This window comes from Aedes aegypti, chromosome 2 (genome assembly GCF_002204515.2).
Source record: "Aedes aegypti strain LVP_AGWG chromosome 2, AaegL5.0 Primary Assembly, whole genome shotgun sequence".
NCBI classification, from domain to species: Eukaryota; Metazoa; Arthropoda; class Insecta; order Diptera; family Culicidae; genus Aedes; species Aedes aegypti.
This window is the reverse complement of record NC_035108.1, coordinates 298,657,518-298,678,508: the sequence shown is the minus strand read 5'-3', so window position 1 is coordinate 298,678,508 and position 20,991 is coordinate 298,657,518. Positions and strand designations below refer to the sequence as shown.

General features: G+C 39.0%; 1 protein-coding gene across 2 annotated transcripts in view; it reads right to left on the bottom strand.

The window, feature by feature from the left end:
- LOC5571668 overlaps nt 1-20,991 on the bottom strand; it is a 411,897-nt gene that overhangs the window by 304,715 nt on the left and 86,191 nt on the right. For both annotated transcript variants that reach the window (XM_021845489.1, XM_021845488.1), the window contains exon 2: nt 11,327-11,343. The gene's annotated coding sequence lies outside the window, so the exon portion shown is untranslated. The remainder of the gene's footprint in view (nt 1-11,326; nt 11,344-20,991) is intronic.

The following is a 20,991-nucleotide window of genomic DNA, read 5'->3' as shown; positions in this document are numbered from 1 at the left end:
CGGTTATACTGATATAACGATTATTTTCATTACACGCGCTTATATTTTCATAAGAGATTTTTCCTTCTTTTGACCAAAGGCTGTTCTTCCAAGAAAAAATATTTCTCGTTATTATTGGAATTAAGGCTTATAACACGTTCATAAAGAGCCATATTTAAAACAGCACAAGGGTTGATGGGGATGTCATTCTCTTCCAACATTAATATTGCAACGTGTGAACTGATCTCTGCTCCGTTGCTTGGGTGAAGCAGTAAACCGAACGACATGATATACACTCACGTCAAAAAAGTTCAGTTTTTCCGTTGTGAAAAAAAAGGATGGCCAATTATTTGTATGTCAATGATGAGTTATTCTTCTTCAAGAATAAGCTGTTCATTGAAATTAAACTTTGTAATTCATTACAAATACATACCAACTGTAGTTCAATATTATTTTAATTTTCGGCTAAACGGCTTTCGGCCAAATCACCCTTTCTGCCAAATGGCGTTCCACCAAATGACCCGAAACCGAAAAAATAAATTAAAAAAAACAGACAAATGTTTTTTGGACATAAACTAACGAAATACACTTGAATTTTCAGTAAACATGTGTTTCTCACCTAAACTTAAGCGTTTGGTACTAAAATTTAAAGAAGGCTTTAGGACCCTATTATGTACCGTTTTAGGTCCACTTTCCCACTGTGCGACGGCGGACGAATGGCACTTTAATAGGTGCTCAGCCCCAAAATGGAAAAATGGTTCGGAAGACGCATTGGAAGCGGGTCGGGTCGAGTTTGTTTGTGTCTTAATTATCCGATGTTGGTTGGTTGCGCCTTCTGGGGGTTGGTTTGCCGAATGAACCCAATCAATGCTGCCGGATTGGGATCACTACATGTTGCATATAACCACAGAGGATGTTCCATTTGCTAAGTTACATGTTGGATGAAAATCGAAAAGTCCAATTTCGGGTCGGAGAAAATTAGTTTCCTCCCGTATACTCGCTGGGCCCTCCTCATTTCGAAAGCCTGGTAATATGTATGTAGTCAAACATGCAGAGTAGAACATCCATACCGTCTGAAACCAGTTACGAAATTGATCTGCTCCGAAAATGCGAGATGAAAATTAAATTGATTTTTTTCCCAATCGTTGTCGCCGTCGGCTTGCTTGTCGTATGTGACCTTCCCGACACGCTTCATTCTCCCAAACCACTAAAGAAGGTCGATCGATTGCCAATCTACAGAACCACAACTGCTGCTCAGTACGCCAACAACCTTATGCTTCGGTTACGCTTCGAAGTCTGTACGTAGGTACCTATCTAAATGATTGCGCGACGGAGCTGCTGGCAATTTTTTGCTTCTTGGCATTACGTATTCTTAGGGACAGAGCTTGCTTCTCAGCTTAGTGTTCTATGAGCACTTTCACAGTTATTAACTGAGAGCTTCCTTTGTGAAAGTTACCAATTTTGCATTCGTATTTCGTGTGGTAGACACGATTATGCTCTTTGTCCAGAGAAGTCAAGCCAATTTCCAATATGAAGAGATCCTGGACCGACCGGCAATTGAACCCAGACACTTACAGCATGCCTTTGATTTTTAGACGCGGACGTCACCACTAGGCCAAAAAGATCCCTGGTAATGTCGACGACAACTTCGACGATGACAACATATCGCGTCGCCGCCGAGAGAAAGTGCCATAATGTAACGCGGAATGACATGCCATGATATGCTCAATCAAAGAGGTACCCGCCCTTATACGACTTATTTTTTTTTCTGCTGTGGCGTACAATGTAAGCCAGACCTGTACGAGCTCACTTCGTGACAGGAACTGCGGAACGGAATAAAACCGTACGAAGTTTTCATCGCCGGAAATTGGATTTGGTATGCGTGTGTGTGGCTGGCAGATGAGGTTTTTATTTGGTTAGCGTTATACATATGTTATATTCTATAAAATTTATAAAACAAATATGCAATGTTTCTACAAGGATAAGAATGAAGGTATATTGTAAGCAGAGTTGTTTCCCATAATTTTCTTTAGAGTATGTTCTCAGGCTGTACCAACTACCTACTAGTATTAGAAACATAGTTTTTAACTCACTGGGCCGTAAAAAGGTTGCGTAAGTACAAATTCTTAGCGTAAAGTTTATAAAGAAGCCTTCCTTAGCCAAGTAGTTAGAATCCGCGGCTGCAATTTTGAGTTAATTATAGTATTCAGTACGAATGTTCTCAAGCGTGTTTTTGTTCATCATAATATTCGACATAGCTTCAAATGGTTTCTATTTCAAAAAGAGCAGCTAAGATCTCAATTCAGGCTGTTGATTATAACTGTTGAGTGCGAAATGTAAAATTTACATTTTGAGGTGAAAATAAAACAAAAGCATACAGTATGGCCCACAAAAATGCGAAAAGTGTTTGAACGTGAATTTTGCATCTATAAGTGTTATTTTTATTGTTTATGTGAGTGAATGTAATTTCTGATTATTGTAGTATATTTTGACATGACTTCGCTATCTAGGACAATTTTTGTCAGATTTTTCCTATCATCCTAAAAATGTTATAATGCAAAGTAGTTTAAAGGTTTTGTCCGTTCAAAGTAAGAAACAGCGTCTGATTGTCGTATACTCTGGTCATAAACTGTCCACCTTCAAAAATCACTCTTTATTGTTGCAAATATTAGTATGTTTGGTATCAGAGGATGATGAAGGAGTTCTTAGAGAACGTGTTTTCCATGGTCACAATGTAATATTTTGTAAGGGTCATAGTTTTGGGGGCATTTGCATCTCATGGGTTTGATATGCCTTCATTTCTCATTAAAAAAAAAATAAAAAAATAAATACAGAGGTCTATAATGGTTTTTCGAGGAAGAAATTTGTTCCTTCGGTTAGAGACAACTTATATTAATACTAGCTCATAGGTTTTAAGGAAAACAGTGCAGCTTATCACACTTATACAAAGGTTCAATCACGGCTCTCCAGAATGAGCCGTTTTTCTGAAATATTTTAAAGTCTCCATTGCTCCAGGTATGAATCCATTCTTGAATTTTATATGGGCGAATGTTGGAGACAAAGCCTGTGAAGAATCTCACCTTATCGCTGATATTTTATCGCTTTCATCGCAAAGATATTGATCTCGACGACTGCATGATAAAATTTGAAGGTATGCTTCCAACTCCCCTCTGGAAAGGTGAAATTAAAAGATTTAAGTCATGCCCAAAACAAAAAACAGAGTTTAAACCGGTTAAAGAATACAAATAATGCATGACATCAATGTTTCGTTTGCATTTTCCATATAAAAACTACCATAAAACATTATATAATGATTTTCGCATTTTTTATAGGCCATAAATCTAGACAACTAGATGGCCGATTGAGCTGGAAACTTGATCGATTGGTCATTCGCTGGTGGTGCGCTTGAAAATTTGGGTGATTGCTTAATTTCATCTGCACCTTAAAGTGCTGGAAACGTGACGATTTCCAAAATAGGGAAACTCATAAGCATTATGCAATCCAAAGACATGGTTAAATTCAAAGCTTTTCACTAGATTATCTGAGACAGCAAATACTTCTTGATGTTCTGTTTCATTTTCTTCCTAATGCACTGCCACCTTTTCCGAAAACGTTTTCGTGTTACAGGAACAATCTCCAAAGTCGAAGTATCATTTCCGAAAGGATACACCTGAAAAGGAAAAAGACCTGGATCAAAACTACCCACTCGCATTACATTCTCCTTTTTCAGTTTTTTTTTCTATCGTCACTTGTTTGACAAGACGAGGAAAAGGCAAACCTCAAGCTAGCACATATCTCACATTTTCTGCCCGACAACACTTGTACCGAAGATTGCATTCATCTTGCTCGAAACACAACTCGTCAGCTTTCAGAATGGAAAATTTCGTTTTGCGTCAAGAGCTCACCGCTAGAAGTTCGTTTCGCTTCGACTGATGTGAGTGCAGACAAGAGTCAACTACAACCAGTAGGGTAGATTATCCAATAGTGGAAGTACTACAGCTACAATCCAGATGCTCCATACTGATACACAGTATACAGTACAGACAATGCTTTTATTTTCTGTTAATAAATGGATACAGATATTTCATGTATTTGTTACATTTGTCTCGAATGCCCTCTCTATTATTATTGAATGTTAAATTTTTATCTATCATTAGCCCTAGATACTCAACTTCATCTGACCAATTTATTGGAACCCCTATCTTGGTGACAACATTTCTACTTGAAGGTTTGAGAATAAGAGTTTTTATATGGGAATATTATAAGTTGAGTTTTGGAAGCATTAGGAAAAATCTTCCATGTTTGCAAACATGAAGGAAAAAATTCAAACTTTTTTGCTATCTACTACAGATGACACACAGGCTACGTCCTTTGACGGAGAGGCCTGTGTCATCCGCAAACAAAGATTTTTGACATCCCTGTGGTAACTCAGGTACGTCAGATGTGAAAATATTGGTTGTACCCTGTTTGGCATAAAGTCGTTTGGTATAATGGCCGTTTGGCATAATGGTCATTTGGCCTAATGACCATTTGGCATAATGGTTGACTTAAAATAAATATCGGCATTTTTTAAGCTTTTACCGAGATCAACACCACCGAGCAAAAAAAAAAATTGTGTGTTCTTAACAAGTGTGGTGTTCGTTCAGAGATTTTCCTAGCTAAGAATTTCAAAAATTGTTGTGACATTAGAGAGCATTACTAAATAAAACTCTTGATGGGTTTCTACATCTCAGAACATAGAGTATCTTTGAGCTTGTTGTGATAAACATATTTGAAATTAGTAAATTGGCCAAGAAAGTTCGCAGTGATTCATCAAGGGAATGCTCATAGAATATTTCGCAGATCAAGCTCCGTCCCAGTTTAGACGTAACACTCGACGAAAATTACTTGATAAAAGAATGGATTTTTTTGCAACATATCAAAAACTCCAATCCAGAGATCTATCAATGCGACTTAATTCAAAAACAGCCTATATACGAGAGCAGATTATTTTTCGTTTAAAATGTTTAAGGCATTTTTTTTTTTAAATTTTCACAGCATAGCTCAAATGAACAACACATCTTTAAAAAAAAATATTTGTAGCAAAACTTTTCAACTGTTCAATATAAATTCTAATTTTGGAAGTTTACATCAAAAACACCGTCTTTTATCGAGACAAAAGAAAATTTGTGATTGAAATAATATTTTTTTTTTCAGTATATCTCGGAAGGAGATCACGCGTTTGCCCCTAGAAAAAGTATATGTTGAATATTGGCAGGTTTTAAAATTATCATTCAACAACACATCTGGCAAGAATTGATAAAACAGTAAAATATAAGAATGGTTTACATTTAACTTTACTGAATAATAAAATTTAAAACAGTATAAATATAAGGAACACATTTTTTAAAAGAAGGCAAAATTTATAATAAAATCAATAGAAGCAGGGTTGCCAAAAATTATTTGCAGCATAATAGAACGAAAAGACATAAAAAAGTGCGTTCAGAATCATCGAAGTGATTGTGCTACTTTTCCCCGAATGACTGGTTTCCCCGAAAAGTGGTGACGAGAAAGAACAATAAACAGTCATAAAAAGGAAATATTCTGTCATTCTCGGCTATACACATGTTGGCAAAAATTCTGAGGATGGTAAAACTCGAGAGAACCGCCAATTAAATAAAGAAGGGTGCATATTAGATGGTCAGTTTGTTCACCACCCTTGAATGTATAAATTTACGACAATTATGAATGCTAAAAACTTTTCGGGGAAGTGGGCTAGTCGGGGTAACGTACATTCGAGGAACTGGCATTCGGAGAACTGGCGTTCTGGGAAACGAAATTCGGAGAAAAGTGGCACAACCCATCGAAGTAACTGCAGTAATCGATTTCTCTTTTCGCTGATAATTTGAACAGATCAAAGTTATCGATTGCTGCTCTTATGTCAGTTGGAAACAAAAAAAAACTTAAAAAATAGCCTATGCATGAAAGAAGGAGAAATTTATTGAAATTTTAAATCAACAGTTTTCATGGTAACATCATATTTAGAAAATAAAAATAGGGTGCATTTGTGCTAAATATATAAAAATCTTCAGTGCAAAAGTTTGTTCCAATAGCTAAATTCAAAAGAAGAATTAATATTTGTAAGAAGGGTAATTTCTGGATGAATAATAAAATACTATTGGCAATAACTTTCCTTATATGCTTAAATTTATTCAAGAGCGAGTGATTGTTGAACAAAGTGCCATTTTGTATCAATTGACTCCAAAACAAGCCTGATGTCATCAGAAAAAAATCAATAAAAACGTAAAAACTAAAAAATTAGATATTCTTGGTTTCAGACTCATTATGCCAATCGACTTTATGCCAAACGACTTTATGCCAAATGACCTGCCACCGAAAATATTTATTTATTTATTTCATGTCGTCCATCAGAAGTAGACCATTTTGTTACAATTTTACACTTAATATTAAATAGTTTGAAAACGTTATTTTCTTAATCTAATTCGAATTTTGATATGACATAAATTTTTGTTTTAGTTCCGATTTCGTCATAGTAAAGTCAATAGTTTCGCAATGTTTATTGTAAACAGACATTATATGATTTAAAGGCTCAAATTTGGCATAATTTGTGCGGTGATGGTTTGTATAAAAAATACTACGACTACGCAGTTGTCTTGAAGGAGCATAAAAATTTAATTTTGATAAAAGTGTCATCGAGTCAATACGATGCGAAACTATATCGTTTACGAACGAGACCATTGCAAATTCGCGACGTTTCTTCAATGTTTGAATATTAATGAGCATGCATCGTGCTTCATAAGATGGTAGAGGTAACCTTGTCCAACCTAATTTTCGAAGTGCGAACAACAGAAATTGTTTTTGAACTGATTCTATACAATTTTCATGGGTTGATGAAAATGGTGACCAAACTATGCTACAGTATTCTAAAATTGAACGCACATAGGTTATGTTAAATGTTTTTATAGTGTATGGATCGTGAAAATTATAGCTAAATCGTTTTATAAATGCTAACATCTTGTTTGCCTTGTTGATAATTGTATTATAGTGATCTATAAAAGTCTATAACTTTGGAATCTAAAATCACTCCTAAATCTCTTATCCTTACGCATTGTTCTACCCTAGGTAGACTGTTGTGTTAGGTATACTACGCTTTCTGCTAAAGGATATATAATTACATTTTTTCACGTTCAATTGAAGAAGGCTTTTATTGCACCATTTGTAAAACATATCAATTTCATTTTGAAAAGTATGTATATCTTCCTCGTTTGCTATTTCAAGAAACAGTTTCATGTCATCAGCATATATGAGAGCTTTCACTTTTTTCAGAATGAAGGAAATGTCGTTAACGTATAAAATAAAGAATAATGACCCTAAATGAGACCCTTGAGGAACTCCCGATGTAACTTTAATTGGAATAGATTTTACTCCTTTGTATCTAACTATTTGTTGACGATTAGTAAGATAAGACTCTACCCATTTAAGAAGGTCCGGTTGAAATCCTATTTTTTCTAACTTAAAAAGCAACATTGGTATGTCAATGCGATCGAAAGCATTACTGAAATCTGTATAGAGAGCTTCCACGTGATTACCATTATCCATGGCTGTCAAAGAATAATGAATGAACTCCAGCAAGTTTGTGCATGTTGAGCGTCCCTTAAAAAACCATGCTGAGTATGAGTTATTCTGTTTTTAACCATATGGAATAAAATTTTATTTATTATTGCCTCGAAAATCTTAGGAATACGAGAGATAATGGCTATCCCACGATAATTACGTATGTCAGATTTTTTGCCACTTTTAAAGATCGGCACTAAAAATGAGCTTTTCCATGTTTCAGGGAAACTACCTGATTGCAGAGACATATTGTAGAGCCAAAATAGCGGAGATGCAAGTTCGATTGATAACATTTTCAAAAATACAGGTGGAATCCCGTCAGGTCCAGCACCTTTGGAAACATCTAGACTTTTTAGTGCATCTACAATATCATGTACTTTGATTTGATTGACGCAAATGTCATTTGGGATTTCCGGAAGAAATGAGAAATATTCACGATCTCGATTATTTTCCGAACAAGTAGTGTAAACGTCTTGAAAAAATGTTGCAAACAGATTGCAACTTTCTTCAGGGTTCACACCAATTTTATCATCAAGGTGCATTTCAGATGGAAAGTTGTTAGATTTGGTTTTTGTTTTAACGTAATTAAAGAAATTTTTAGGACATGATTTCAATTCACGCTCAGTTCGTTCATTATACTCTTCAAATGCGGTATCAATGGCAAGATTTAATTGATCGCAAATATTTAAATAGTTAATTAAATTTGCATCATTTTTACATTTTTTGTATATTTTATGTGCCTTTTGTTTACGATTCTTTAAGTTTTTGATTTCTATACTAAACCATATAGGATACTTTGAGTTATGATTCCTTCTTCTTTTTATTAAGGGTATATCGTCGTGTATTATATCGTATGATATTGGTCCCAAAATGCTGCAATAAGAACCTCAGCTTTTACAGGACGTCTTTAAGACTTGGAGTTCTGATAATTAACCTGAAGTGTGCGATTTGAGAGATAACTCTTGGTTACATACATTGTTGATGATGGTTTTTTTTTTGCTATCAAGCCTTCATGCCAAACACTGTCGAATGCTTTTTCTATGTCACGAAGAGCAAGACCAGTAGAATAGCCTTCAGATTTGATGGAAAGCATCAAATTTGTTACACTTAAAAGTTGACTAGTGGTCGAATGTCCATAACGGAATCCAAACTGTTCATTGGCAAAAAATGAATTTTCTTTAAAGTGCATCATCGTTCTGTTCAAAATGATCTTTTCAAAAAGTTTACTGGTGGAGGAAACCAAGCTGATTGCATGACAGCTTTTTTTTTTTTGGTTTCAAAATTGGTACAACCTTGGCATCTTTCCAAACATTTGTTGATATATCAACCAAAAATGATAAGCTACTCTTTGAAAACTTCTTGATGAAGATGTAGAAAATTCCATCATCGCGAGGGGCTTTCATATTTTTGATTTATTTTAGTGATAGTTCTCACTTCTTCCAAATCAGTCACCCAGGAATTTTCGAAAACGTTCTCTTGATAATGCTTTCAAAGCCATGAGAAACTTGATTTTCAATTGGACTAGTGGGTCCATGTGACAATGTTTTGTTCCTTGACCCCACCTTTGGCCTCAAGAGCAAAGAGTGGGGTTCTGGAAATTTCCTCCAGATTTCTGGAAATATTCTCATGTCACACGGACATCGAATAGAAGTCTTGCTTTCTCTTAAGCTTTAATATTATTAAGATCACATTTGTTAAACTGAACTAAAAATATTCTTGAGAAATAATTTATTTCAATGAAAAACAAAAAAACAACAAGAAAATTAGAAACGGTACTACCGCAACTATGGGAAACCCCACACATATTGGATCGCTTACCCTGCCTACCGTCCATATCGCGTCGTCAGTTTTTACACTCGATGGGGCACAAATGATCTTTGAAATCGATACACAGACGACGACCGATGCGCATTGCATCGGAAGCACCCTCTATGGCAACAGTAAAAGCAATCCTTCTTCGCTTCCGGAATGTTGTAGTCTTTCTCTCGTTGTTCCTGAGTGAACCAACGAATAAGATATGTTTATCACTATCATGGCAGTCGACTGGAGCGAAAGCACTTTTCCTCCGGACTCAAAAGACCATTTTTCATATGCCGTACTGCGTTCGTTTGTTGGAAGGTAGATCCGATATCCAAAAGCGGCGTTCCGCGCTGGATACATTGTTGCAAATGCGGGAAAACCCGTCCTGGACGAGTGTAGACCACTTTCCGATCACCAAGGGCTTTCACGTCCTTTCGACATCGTTATTGGCACATGGTTGGAATAGTAGTTTATATTACACATTCGTCCCATGGGAGTTCCGGAGGTATGATGCACCGACTTGTTTTGCGATTCGGTTTCAATCCAATCAGTTACCCGTTGCTCCGGTGGTGATTGGTGGTTGCTTTCCCGGTGCATTGTAGGTTGTTGTGAAAGACTATCGACAACTGCATAACATTTGTGAGCGTAGTTTTAAATAACTGATAGAACTACAAAAAAAAAACATACATATGCTCTACATAACAAGCCGACACTGTTGATGGCTGTACGGTAAATCCTTCAACAATGTCTTCAATACTAAGTTCCTGAGAGGAAAATTATGGGCTAGAACATTTTTCCTTGGAAAATCATAAATCTGAGCGACGATGGATGGTGTGCAAAATTATTTAAACATTTAAAACGAATTCAGGGAGTACGACAAGGTGATGGATTTTCATTCTTGGTGTTCAATATTGGACTAGAAGGTGCTATACGAAGAGACGGGTTTGACATTAGAGGTACGAATTTTAACAGATCCATTCAATTTGTTAGCTTCGCGCCAAGGTTCATACGAGTTCCGAATCAGCCACCACTGCTTGCTTCCGGAATTGTGAATGATTGTTATCATCGAATGAACGAATTTATTGAACACATTATGATGCATCGTACAGAAAACCTTATGCTAAGTGATATCATTGAATTACAAGTTTTCGGCTAGTGTTCTTCGGAGATGTGTAATCGTCCCCATGAATAATTCTGTATTAGCATAAAAAAGTCATGTATAACCTTACTTTAAATATTGCAATAGAAGCAGATCAAGTAAAGCAAAAATCATAATGGAATGATAGTGTGAAGTTTCTAAAACTCTATTTTGTCGACACTTTATCAAAGTACGTATTCGTCACCACCACCGTTCATTGCCAAAATCGTATCCACCTGCCCAAATATTTACCACTGAGTCCCAGAAAAATTACAAACGTGGCCTCACACTTATAGGTAAACGTTTTACCTTGATCGCCGGTATGCTCCCAAGGCATAAATGGCGACACCATTCGAGGAATGTATCAATTTGCTACGGCACATGACCTCACCGAGCATTGTTTGCCTTAGTTCGAGCCGGTCTTATTACCGAATTGACGAACCTGTTCGCTTTGACATTGCTGCGTTGTTCAGTTGTTGTTTACCTTACCAAGCGTTCATATAGTGGGAAATCGTGTCTTTACAAAATTTGTCGATTCCGACAAGGTGGTTGTTCCCTAAAAATGTAGACGTGTGGCGATGAATACTACGTTATGATTCACTTTTTGGATGATCAGCAACTTTGAGGTTGATTAATGCCAACTGGGGCTTTGCTGATGGGCAATGCACAAATTGGTTGGCAATAAATGGAGAAACATGTCATAATGCGTCATGAACTTGAAATCATGTCTCTCGCCTTTGAAATCATTTGAGATTGAATGAGCAATAAATTGAAGCTAGAACAATGGATACTTACTCTTAGAACAGCATTATCTGAAAAGAGAATTAAGAAAACTCTGTTAATTAAATACAGATAATAATGTCATTCAGACAAAACGCAATGAACCATTCGACACAAAGCCAAAGACAAATACCAAGTTAATTGAAACATAATTCACACATAATCTCTCCATCAAAGATAACAGCCCGTGCAGCACTTTCTCACAACAAACGACACTCGTCTTTATCTACCGTTCTATCATCTAGCACCTCGTTCGACGAATCCCTCCAATAATAAACCTATCAGACACAGCCACACCCGTATCCATCACCGCAGAAGCACAATGAGCCTAGACATCGTCGGGGAAGATAATGTAAATACTGGCGGGTGGCCCAAATTCACCCGAAATCGACTCTAGACAAACAATAACCCAGCCAACCAACCAACCAACCGGCAAATGTGATCGAGTTCTCAAGATACGGACCCGACTAGCATATCATATCAAATTTGTATCATGAATGCGATGAAATTATCTCACTCTCTCTTAATGCTTCTAAACCACAACTTATAATGTTCACACAAAAATCAAAAGTTCTTTATGTGGTTCCAATAAATTGGTCAGATGAAATTAAGTGTTTAGGGCTCATGCTAGATAAGAATTTTTTCAAGCCAAATGTAACAAAAAAGTAAAATGTATGTATCCACTTATTAACAAAAAATCAAATCTTTGTGTTAAGAATAAGCTTTTTATCTTCAAATAAATGTTCAAGCCAGCCGCCATGTTGTATGCTGTACCAATATGACTAGGATTCAAAATAAATTTTTGAAAATGATTCTGAAGCTTCCTCCCTGGTATAGTACCAATGAGTTACATAGAATATCCAATATTGAGACATTGAAACAAACGTCGAATAAAATTATTAATAATTTAGGAAAAAAATCGTTACAATCTCTCATTGCCACTATAAATGCTTTATATATTTAATTTAAGTAAATTGAAAGCTCTCTTATAAGGTGAAATCAACTCACCTGAAAAATATCTGAATCTGAATCTGAAAATCTGGATTCCGAGTTGTTTCACCTTAACAAAATGTTAAAAAAAAGCTTTATATAGTTCTACTATGCAAAGATGATAGTTTTGATCAACACAAAACACCTAGATATAATAATTCAATGTAATGTTTGAAATATGTAATACTAATTAAAGAATAAAAATATCAAATAAAATATACAAATGTTAGTTATTTTAACATCATCCTACATCTAATTCAAAAACAAAAAATGTTCATAACTAAATAACACATCAAGTTATAATTCTGTTAGCTTCAACTAGTCGGTAAGCCATACCTATAACAGCTACCAGCCACCTCTGGAGACACAAAAGTTTCCCGCACATTAGACAAACATTGGAGGGCTTTGTTGTTGCGTTGTTGGTTGGTTCATTATTTGGTCGGAAGCCATCTTCCACCGGAGAACACCAAAGGCGCAGCAAATAAATCAACTCATATGGTGTGCCGCCGCAAGCAAGTGTTAAGGTAGCGTGTTTATGTGTAGCAAAACCGGCAAACGTGAACTCATTGTCTTCCGAATAAACTAGTTCTGGTGGCTTTCAGAACGCTGCTGTGCAACAAATCTCCGTAAGGAACGAGAACTATAATGCGCAATTATATACGCAAGCTTAACAAAGAAATGTTGAAACCACGGGAAAAATCTTGCTGGAAAGTTTGTCTAGTTCCGTGGGATTCTGTGCCATGCTGTGCATGCTTTGAAATGCTGTTCTAGTAAAAGACTGCTTCAGTACATTCTTGATCGGGCATATAAATTTTTATTAGTTAAACCTGGAATTATTCGAACAGTTTCAACTTAAAAAGAATAGCAAGTCAATCTTTGTATTGAAATAAATCAAACGTTTTCATATTTTTGACCGTAATTTGATCAATTTCGTAAGAAATCAACTATAGGCCTCTGAATGATAAGAAACACCCCATTTGCCCCGAAACACATTAGCGCAAATGCCTTGACCTCGAATCCCATTTCCCCGAATGCACCATTTAACTCGAATTCCATAAACCATGTTAGAGATGATTGTTAGAGTAATTTTTAGATTTCTGAAGTGTATTTTAATGAATATCAGAGATTCTCTACATACATAAAATATTCTGCGACATGCATTAAAATTAGTAACTCACGGATTCACTCATTCATGAATATTTCCGATTACTCACGGAGGAGCTTTCAATGGGCAGTTTGTTAGGGTTGAGCTCTCCCAAATGTCGTTTTTCCGAGTATCAGTTCCACCAATTCCCGGCTACTTACAGATACTCATGGTGATCATCACGCATCCACTACTGCGTTGGCCAGCGAAGTTGTGCAGTATGGCAGAGGAGAAATGGAGAACGCAAGTGGAAGACGAAGCATTTCGACAAGGATCTTTTTGTCGCAGCGCTCCGAGCAGTTAGCGACGCTCCAAACATGGATGCAGGAGAGCCAACAGAAGCGTTGGCGAGAGCGTGTAACGCAACCATGCCGAGAAAATTGGTGCCAAGGAATCGGCGGCGTCCTGCATACTGGTGGAACGACAGATTCAGCACCCTCCGTGCAGCCTGCTTAAGGACTGTTCATTTTATAAAGTGGACACCTTGTGCATACTGTATCTTTTTAATTTATCAATGAAATTTCAATCTGTTTTCTGCACATCGTTCGACTAGTATTGTACAATGTTGTGATAATAAAAATTCTCCAAAATAATTAATTTTCACGCGAATATGGAACAACGATTAGAACGATCGATTTTTTGGAGATTATCAAAATCAATGATTGTTAGAAATTGGCTGGAAAATTCAACAACTTATATTTTTTATTTTCAAAAAAAGCTTGTTTTTCGAAAGCATCATCAATCAGAAGCCTGATGGAAAAAATCAAGTTATTTTTGGAACAACAATTTTACAGATATAATAAAATCATTTTTACCCCATATTTTCTGGAGAAACTATTTTAAATTTGAAGGGAACTGATATGAGTAGAATCTTTTGATTAAAAGTACGTCCTGACGGAAGTCCTAATATAGTTTTAATATGAAAAAAACTTACGCCTTCAAAGAGTTACTTATTTAGTCCCCACGTCACATTTAAAGCACAATAGAAACACAATTGCTTTATTCTTACAAGACCTTTCAAAGTACATTGACAATCATCAAAATTGGCAACACTGCTGTAATAAAATATATTTTATTTTCCACATATTATTTTCATAAAATGTTATTCTAAGATTACCAATTGAAATATTCGAAAAAAAAAAACATTTACAATTTGCTGTAGATCGATGAATATGAGTACACGATTTTAAAAGTATGAGACTTTCTAGTAAAACTACCATAAACAGTAAAATTTGTACTTAAGACTGTGGTTTAAACGCACGATTTAGCTTTCGTTTGTACAAATATAGTTTCTTTAGTGAAACAAACTAGTTTTGAACACACTTTTTGCTTTTCTCTTTTACTGGGAGTGATAGGATGGAATATCAACAAATTTGACCATAAATGAGTAAATCACTAAAGTTACCTAATGTCAGAGAATGGTGGAATATAGTGAATTTGTTTAAAGCTATACCTTTAGTAGAATGGTAAAGGATACAAACATACAATTTGTTCATAAAAATTGAAAGTTTTGTTTTACGAAAAATAATGTTGAACTTTGACGAACAGCTTTTATTAGGAGTTTTTGGAAAAACTATTTAGCTCTTCAACCAAAAGCATTTCCTAAGATCTTATATATTCATAGCATTGTAGAATAATAGTTAAACGATGCACAGAAAACCGATTATGATTTTATCAATAAATAAAAAAATATAGCATAAACAAAGTGTCCACTTTATAAAATGAACAGTCCTTAAGAGCCAGAAGACACGTGCAGAGAGCTAGATCGGAAGAGCGTCAGGTGACCTACCGGATGGCTAGACCCGTGTTCAAACGAGAGATAGCGACGAGTAGTTATGCCGGGAAGCTGACGCAAATACCTGGGGCAACACCTATCGAGTAGTGATGGCAAAGATTAAGGACCCAGTAACACCAGCTTAAATGTGCCCCGACAAACTGAAGTTAATAGTGGACGGTTCTCTTTCGCATGCTCCCACCGCGTGGCCGCCCACACCGTACGGCGACGTAGACGAAGAAAATACCGGTATCCAAGTTTCTAACCCGAGCTGATAACGGTTGCGAAAGAATTGAAGCTCAACAAAGCTCCTGGTCTTGATGGTATTCCTTACGTAGAGCTAAGGGCAGCAATCTTGGACAGCGTTGCAGAAGTGTCTAGCGGAAGGCTGCTTTCCAGACAGATGGATGGTGCAGAAGCTGGTGAAGACCAATATGCTCTTGGTCAACTTCTGAAGAAGGTCATCCAGGCTGACGATCAACCCGGAAGGCGAGAACAGATTGTCGAAAAGGCAGTTCAGATGCCGTAAAAAGACTTCGACGGTGGATGCTTTTCGGACAGTCATCGCGTGCGCGGAAAAAGTGTCCAAGCAGAAGAGGAAAGGCAATCGATACTGCGCAGTGGTGACAATAGACGTCAAGAACGCGTTCAACAGTGCCAGTTGGAAGGCTATCACCGCAGCCCTCCACAGAATGCGGGTTCCTGAATATCTGTGTTAAGTTCTGCAAAGTTACTTTCAGAACCGGGTACTGGTTTACGATACAAACCAGGGACGGATGTCGATTGAAGTCACGGCGGGAGTTCCACAGGGATCCATACTTGGCCCAACACTGTAGAATATTATGTACGATGGAGTGCTAACTTTGACCCTGCCGAATAGAGTCGAGATCGTTGGGTTCGCAGATGACGTCGTTCTTGCGATAACTGGCGAGACTGCGGAAGAAGTTGAGATGCTAACGGCGGAATCGTTAGACACCATTGAATTGTGGATCAAGCTGAAGTTGTTCATCACAAAACGGAGGTGGTGCTGATCAGCAACTGCAAGGCGGTTCAGCAGCTCGAGATCAACGTCGAAGGACACGTAATCTCATCTAAGCGCTCTGTAAAGCACTTTGGAGTAATGGTCGACGACAACCTAAACTTTAACAGCCACGTAGACTATGCCTGCGAAAAGGCAGCGAAAGCAGCTACCACCGTTGCTAGGATCATGCTAGGATCTGGCGACCTTATCATCGTCTATACTAAGGTACGCAGTCCCGGCTTGGGCTACAGCGTTGGGAACCAAACGTAACCGAGAGAATCTAGCAGGTACGTTCCGGCTCATGGTTACACGGGTGACGAGTGTCTACTGCACTATATCGTCAGAGGCAGTGTGCGTTATCGCCGGTATGGTCCCCATCTGCATCAATCTGACTGAGGACATCGCATGCTACCACCAAAGGGACACAATGAATGTGAGGAATACCATCAGAATGGATACAATGGCGAGGTGGCAGCAGAAGTGAAATAACTCGGAGAAAGGAAGGTGGACTGTGGACCTCGAGAAAACATGGAGAAGTTGACTTCTTTCTGACACAGGTTTTGTCAGGCCATGGATGTTTCCAGAAATATCTGCACAGATTCGGCCACGCAGAGTCTTCACATTGTCCGGTCTGCCCAAATATCGAGGAGACCCCGGAGCATGTTATATTCGACTGCCCTCGATTGAAGGATATACGAAGCGAGATGATGCCAGAAACCGCAAGCGTCCTAAATCTGGACAACATCGTGCAGAACATGGAACAACGCAAATTATATTGTTGATGCAAAGAAAATGACGTGAAGACCAGAGAGCTCCGGGTCGCGATCGGAGTAGGCTAGATCTTCCGTCGGGGACTAGACCGAGTAGTATCGATCGTCACAAACCAGGTTTGGGTCGTCGGGATGCCAGTGAACCGAAAGTCATCCTCCAACCGGAATTGCAGAACCGATCCTGACATTTGGCCGACCAACGTCGAGACGGACTAGACTAGGTCCACCGCCGTGGTCTGGCTGAGTAATTCGCGAAACAGCACCGGTAAATAGCCGTCAGGGCGCTTGTGAACCGAAAGTTCCCCACCACCAGAAATGTTCGGAAATGTATATCCATCGTTGATGTCATGGTCGTGGAAGCTATGGAGACGGCGCGGAAGCAAAAGGGGAGAGGTTATCGGTACTGCGGAGTGGTCACTCTAGACGTAAAAAATGCCTTCAACAACGCCAGTTGGGTTTGAGATCGCCGAATCGCTGCACAGATTGGAGGGAGTATCTTTGTAAGATTTTGAGGAGCTACTTTCAGAGTCGTACACTGATCTACGAAACAGACGTTGGGAAAAGGTGTACGACAATCACGGCCGGCGTCCCACAGGATTCTATTCTTGGCCTGACCCTCTGGTCGTGGAGCTCGTAGTCATCGGCGAATTACTACACGAGGTAGAGATACTGCTACTGAGGTAGTAAACGCCGTGGAAGAATGGATGCGAGGGAAGAAACTTGTGTTAGCCCATCACAAAACCGAAGTAGTGACGATAATGAACCGAAAGGCAATGCAGCATGCAAAAATCTCGGTTTGACAGTGTACCATAGGCTCAAAGCGAGAAGTTAGAGTGATGATCGATGATTGGCTGAGCTTCAACAGTCATATCGGTTATGCATGTGAGAGGGCCGTGAAGGTGATATCAGCTTTATCCCGGATCATGCCTAACAATTCAGCGATTGACAGTAGCAAGAAGTGATAACTGGCGAGCGTGTCTACATCGAAACTTAGATACGCTGGCCCCATGTTGGTGATAGCACTGCAGACGAAAAGGAACCACTCCCGGCTGAACAGTACGTTCAGACTGATGGCCATGCGTGTGTCGAGTGCGTATCATACGATATCATCGGAGGCAGTCTGTGCGACTACAGGATTGATCCCCATAAGCCTTCCACTCGAAGAGGACAGCGAGTGCTACAGGGAACGAGGCACACGGGGATTCGGAAAATAGCCAAAGATGAAACCATGATGAAACTTCAACAGCAGTGGGATAACGCTGAGAATGGTAGATTGACCCGCCGACTAAGTCCGTGCCTGTCGATGTGGGTGAACAGAAAACACGTAGAAGTGAATTTCCATTTGACGCAGTTTTTGTCTGGTTATGGCTGCTTCAAGAAATACCTGAATAGGTTTGGACACGCAAAGTCGTCGTTATGAACCGGGTGCGGCGGTTTTGAGGAAACCCCTGGGCACGTGGTGTGTTGACGAAGAAAAATGGGACGCGGTAAACAGGGCAATCGTTCACCTGATGTCTCTGTTACAACGAAGATGGCGAGAGGAGCAGCAGCACTTAACGCAGCGGACAGCACATGGCTCTGAGCAGAGTGTCGTATTGCTCATGTATACCTGAATGAGCTAGTGTGCCATGCGATATTCCATATCGCAGCTCACAGATTATGTGAGACACGAGATGCAGATCAGTGCTGGAAAAGTTCGCATCACGAAGCAGCTCACGAATGTATACCAACGCATAACAAACATCACAGACTCGGGATCTGGCTAGGTGTGAGTAAGCCTGCACCCGTCTGCTCGGGAGAACATGTCAAAAGAAGTAGCAACAAGCTCGCGAGCGTTTCCTCTCGAGTAACCGAGCAAGGTGTGATTTATTATGGTTTTGACAGACAAATTGATTGTATAACCATCATATCGACAGTAAACTACTCGTTTGTAGTCAAAAGCCCTTGAAAACCATAAATCTCGGAGGGTAAGCAGCTTTTTTCCCAAAAGCACAATATGACTCTGAGCAGCTCCGAACACGTTCGCGAATCACTTTTAGCTTCAGTTACTCGGGAGTCGACAGATGCGAGTAAGCCAGCGCTCTGACGCTCGGGAGCGTTTGGTTTTGCTTTTGTTCCAGTTCAGATGAAGCGTTCGCCACTTTCCATCACTGCATGAGACTCGCTCACTAGGATATATTTTGTACGTATCTGCAATGCAGATACGTACAAAATATATCCTAGTGAGCGAGTCTCATGAGACATCTCCGGAGGCTCGTCACATGCGCTTACTAGGAGTACTTTCATGCAGTTATGTTTGCCTAGTACAATGACCCCACGGAAGCATACGAATTCGGTCTATTCCTATGCTTCTTCGGTGGCCAGTCCAAGTTTTTCAATTCAGATTCTAGAATCTTAACCGCGTTGAATCACGTCAGTCCTTTGAAACTGCCTACGGGCAGTTTGATCCATAGTTTAATCCCTTTTTTGCAATTTCTCATCGTAATAGGCTGTTTTTCATCACGTCAATCTGTCATGAAACGGCCTACTTTCCTGCACTGAAGTATGCAGTGCGGGAATAGTCATTACCTAACTGAAACCAGTGCTGTAATGATTCATTACGCAACGCTTTTTCATTACGCAACTGTTTTGAGTTGCGTAATGAATCATAACACAACACTTTTTTATGAAATTGTAAAACAATGGTGAATGCATTCCGATATAATTTCTGATACCCTCAAGTGGTCTTCTACTAAATTGCAAAAAATGTTGTACGTAACTCGTTGCAGAACTCGATTTTTACAGCACTTGTCGTAATTATCCTACTCGGCAAGCCTCGTAGGATAAATTTACGACTCGTGCTGTAAAAATCATCATTCTGCAACTTGTTCCGTAAACTACTATTCCTTGCTTCTGAAACCTTCTCCTGCGAGGCTGAAATGCACTGTCACATTGAGATTTTCTCATGAGACGGCGCATGAGCCAGTGCAGATGTGATCGTTTGAGCTAGTACATTGCTACATGAGATCTAAAAAAATGTGTCTCATCATAGCACGTGCTCAAGCGCGCGGTTATTTTTGTGCGCTCATAGCAAGCTGATCTCAAGCTCTTGATGTGAAGCGCGTATACATGATGTCTGGCTCTGAGTTGTTGGGGCAGCCTCAATCGTTGGACCAACCTCGGCACTCGACAAGCCAGTCTGTTGAAACGAGCATATGAAGGAGACCAACGGGCGCGAACGGAGTAGGCTAGATCCTCCGCCAGAGACTAGACCGAATAGAGCGGGCGTAGCGTAGTTTCGTTAATAAGTCGTCTAGGCACCTGCAAACCGGAAGTCATCCTCCAACCCGAATTGCAGGACCGACCCCGGTACTTAACCGACCAACATTGCATTGGAGTAGGCTATGTCCTTCCGCCGGGGACTAGCTGAGTAGATCGCGAAACAGAACCTGCAAATGGCAGTTCCGGGGAGGAATGGCTCGTGGGCAAGGTGAATTTAATCGGTAGTGGATTCCAAGTCCGACACTCCGGCGCACGATGGACGAATTCGATATAACTAGCCTACATATCGAAAGTGATCGCTGGGTTGGTTCGTAAATAGCAATTTACCACCTTCTAAAACTAAAAAAAAAAGATATTCGTGGTTTTTAGTATTCAGCATTATTCATGAATAGTCACTGATATATATTGGTATTTGCAGATGCTTACGGTTATTTATGGCTATCTATGGATTATCAGACACTCACGAGTTATCTCAGGTACTCACGAGTATTCTTTGGTGTTATGAGGTACTCTCGGATAATCTTGGATACTCATATAAACAGTCGTGAGTGTCCTGGATACCTTGTAAGTAGAATAGGCGGGTATCAGAGAGCCATAGCAGTAAACGCGCAACTAAGCAGCAAGACAAAGCTGAGGGTCCTGGGTTCGAATCCCAATAATTGAGGCCGATTCGTGAACGTGTATAAGACATATTGTACGAATTAAAACATGGATTATAAT